This window comes from Brassica oleracea, chromosome C1 (genome assembly GCF_000695525.1).
Source record: "Brassica oleracea var. oleracea cultivar TO1000 chromosome C1, BOL, whole genome shotgun sequence".
NCBI classification, from domain to species: Eukaryota; Viridiplantae; Streptophyta; class Magnoliopsida; order Brassicales; family Brassicaceae; genus Brassica; species Brassica oleracea.
This window is the reverse complement of record NC_027748.1, coordinates 9653597-9657869: the sequence shown is the minus strand read 5'-3', so window position 1 is coordinate 9657869 and position 4273 is coordinate 9653597. Positions and strand designations below refer to the sequence as shown.

The window sequence follows — 4273 nt, the reverse complement described above, 5'->3', positions numbered from 1 at the left end:
GTTTGCTATTTTCTTATTTCCGATTCGATTCTTTGTTGTTTTCGTCGTCTAGGAATTGAACACATAATGAAAGGAATCAGAGGCAAAGATGATCTTACGGCTGCGTAAAGTTTCATTCTTTCTTCACTCAACTTTTTGATCCCTGTTTATATTTCCTTGTCTGAGAATCTTCAAGATTTGTTCTTTGGGTGATATTGATTTGATGAAAACCTGTTACAGACGTTGTTTCTTATTGGGTTTTGACAAACTTTGCAGCATGGTCTCAGCCTCAGGTGGTGGGTTGGCGTACGCTTTTGTGAGCAAAGGCTTGAAAGTAAAGCCTGCACACGCACTCTCCTGGGCTGTTTGCTACGCTGTTGCGTCAGGAACAATGTATAAGGTGATTGATTGATTGTTCATGAACCAATACAAAAAGAGTATACATATCTTTTTACTTACCACGGGTTTTTGTTCTTCTTTCAGGTGAAGGAAACAATCAGAGCAAGAAGTAAACATTCCACCAGCACCAGGGGCAAGGCTTTTGATACTTGATCATATCAAGAGGTTCGTTTACAAGCTTCTCTACTAGACTAGTAGCACTAGTACTCTCTCACATGGATCAAATATATGAACTGAATCTAACCATTCTCTGTTGTTTTGATCAAATATACCAACCCTCCCTTTTATCTTATATGGTGGTTGTAATAACTTAGAATCTTGGAGATATAGTTTCGAGAGACGTAACCTTGCTAGTTCATTCGCTGAAACTTTATGTTTGCTTTTAAGTAAAACGAACAACGTAACAGAAACTATTTTTTACAATTTTTTTTACTTTTAAAATTTTTTAAATGTTTTACAAATTTAATTATTTTTAATGGTTTACAAATTTATTAAATGTTTTACAAATTTAATTATATTTTATTCTTAAGAATTCTATAGTGGATAACACCATTGGACTAACAAATATGATTAGAGTCCTTAACTATTCAAACAAAAAAAAATTAAAAAATATATATTATTCTATTGTTAAGGATTCCAATGATGAGTAACACCATTGGAGTTGCTCTAAAATCCACCCGCCGTGAAAATGTTGAAACATGAGTTTTCCAGACATGAAACATCACAATCTTCGAACCTAAACCCAGTTGATCTACTCATCGATATACTTACTCGTGTTCCGGCAAAGTCTATAGCTAGGTTTCGTTGCGTATCTAAATTCTGGGCATCATCCATACTCCATCGTCGTGATTTCACTGACTTGTTTCTGACTATGTCTTTGACTCGTCCACGGCTCTTTTCCCCATAAGATATGATGGCAAGTTGTTCCTCTACTCTACACATCAGCCTCATAATCCAGATGATGATGATGACTCTTCCCTTGTAGCCACCCCTTATCATACGTCTTTTCCCGAATATTTTCCATCCATGTGATATTTATTCACCGGTCTGTGGATTGGTCCTGCTTCAGGGATGGGAAAGAAAGGTGCGGGTGGTCTGTAACCCTGCCACGGGAGAGTTCCTAACCTTGCCCAAAGTGCTTCTGAAAGAAAAGACCAAACTGATCACAGCACAAAAAAGGAAAGAGAAGATTGCGAGAATGTATTTAGGCTATGATCCCATGGGCAAACAGTTCAAAGTGTTGTGTATGACTACGACCTCTTCACCTTATGAAGTTAGAGACAATACTCATCAGGTTTTGACACTGGAGTCTGGAAAAAAACGTGTATGGAGAACAATCGAATGCAAATTCCATTTTGAGGTAAACCATAGAACAAGTTGTGATATATGCATAAATGGTGTTTTGTATTTCGGCCTTTCGGAGCTGCGTTGGGACAATCTTCTATGATAGTATGCTTTGACATTGGGTCTGAGAAGTTCAGCTTTATCAACACAAACAAAGACGTGGAACAAGGGCATTATTATCGTGTGTATTCTTTGACTTTGTTCAACTACAAAGGTAGATTAGGTATATATCATAGGGAGGATTCGTATCAAATTCGTAGGATTGTGTTTTGGGTTCTAGAAGATGCTGAAAACCATAAATGGTCCAAGCATATGTACGAACTGTGTCCTTTGGAGGGGAACTTGATCAGATATAGCAGGTTTGTTGGAATGGCTCGTACAGGTGAATTTGTGTGGTCGTCGTCATACAACGATTCACCAAACTCTTTCTACCTTAGTTTCTACAGTTTGGAAAGTGAAACTTTTAGAAAAGTCAAAATTCAGGGATTTGACGAGTTTAAGCAGCATCATCGTTTTATATCGACCTATCTAGACTATGTGGAGAATGTGAAGTGGCTCATGTAAGTGTTCAATGCTTTCATTTTATTCTTCTTATTTGTGACTTTGAAATTTCAACTCTGTATGTTATTTAAGGTTGTTTGGGGTTTCAACTTTAATAGTTTCTGTTAGCCCTGGGACGGATCCGGATATCCGAGAAATTTAGGATATCCGGATCCGTCGGATCCGTGGATTTAATATCCGGATCCGGATTCGTGGTTTCCGGATATCCAGGTTTCGGATATCCGTCTCGATATTCTATTATCCGCGGATATCCGGATCCGGATCCGGATCCGTCAAAATAATTAAAAATAATTTTTTAACAAAAAATATTAATTTTTTTAACAAAAAATACTAATTTTTTAATATAATACATAAATTAAATATTTATAAATATATTTATATATGTTTATAATATTGTAAAAACTAAAATATAATATTATAAGATTAATTCATGTATAAATATTAATATATCAAATTAAATATTAATAAAATTAAAAAATTTAATGTATTTTAAAAATACGGAACCGGATCCGGATAGCCGGACCTAAAAATTAAGATATCCGGATCCGGATTCGGTTTGCACGGATCCAAGATTTTACTATCCGGATTCGGATCCGGGCACCCCGGATATCCTATTTTCGGAGCGGATCCGGAGCGGATCTCGGATCGAATCCGGATCTCGGATAATAAGTCTCAGGCCTAGTTTCTGTCTTCCGTATTATCAGTTCAGACAAGCCATTGCCCAGAGCACCTCAAAACGACGCAGCTTCAGGAAGCAAATCCAAGAAGCCCAAGTCCACTCAAGCCCATCTTGTCAGAAAGCCCAATTCTATCCAGAAACCTTCTCCAACGATTCTATCAGTCAACGACAAAAACAGAGCATGGGAGGAGAAGAGCAGAGGAAAGAGGAGGATAGCGTCAAGTATGGAAACGCGTGGTGGTCCTGCATTGTACAACCGGTTTGCAGCCCTTGATTCACTAGAGGATGCAGGATCTGATGCCACATGGTCATGTAAGAGTGAAATTTATAAGAAAATACATTTGTATCTTCTTCAGAGTTTCAACTTTCATTTATCACTTATTATATCTATCTCTACCTCCTCAAAATCTCATAATTGTTTGACTGGATTGCACGTTTTAGCAAATGGCATCAAACACATGGACGAATTAATGGTAGTTGTTGTAGAAAATGTCAATTAGATTACGTTGATAATTGATCAAAATTCCATATGTTCCATTCATGTTGAATAATGTCGAGACCATCCTTCTCAGCGCTCAAGCTCTGTATAGCCAATTTGCAAATGCAACAGCACAATAATCAGGTTTGGACCAAGATCAGAACTAACTATGTAGGATGATGATTCAAGAAAGAAAGGTTCGTATTACAGATACCTTTGATGCGTTGTTGGGGGTGGATTTTGATCTTCTAGCAAGGCCCACAAGACAAGGAACTAGACCCATTTGGCTAGGAAGCCCTAGACTTTATCACTGTATAAATAAGGAGATCTTTCTCTTGATTAGGGATCTCTTCTCCCATTTTATACATAAAACATTTCTTACAAAGAATTTATAGATTTAGATTTACTTGATCACTCTTGTAATACAATCTTTGATCTATAAATTCTTTTTGATGTTCATTTCTCATTTGATTCTTCAAGATTTCTCCTAAACCTCAAGAATCTAATCTTTTATTTTTAGATTCTTTTATTGTATTGATTCAACAAACATTTCAGCATAAACACTATTTTTGGATCAAACAATTGGCGCTAGAAGGAGGGGGTTTCAAGGAAAACTATATTCAAAACATTTCAGTTGGGAAAATCTTAGATATGTGCTCATCGATCTCGGTTCATACAAACGCTAAAAAATTGGTGAGCTCTCGAGATCTCGTGAGGCCACGGTGGTTTCTAAAGAAAGGATGAAGCTTTCTCAAGCTCGAGCATATCCTCGTTAGAAGTAAGCATATCAGTTGGGCCCATAAGCCCAATCCTCCAAGGAAGCCTAGATCTAA

At 37.0% G+C, this 4273-nt stretch overlaps 1 pseudogene; it reads left to right on the top strand.

Moving 5' to 3' along the window:
• The first annotated feature begins 1066 nt into the window (after window positions 1–1066).
• Window positions 1067–3705, top strand: LOC106302331 (annotated as a pseudogene).
• The last annotated feature ends 568 nt before the right edge of the window (window positions 3706–4273 follow it).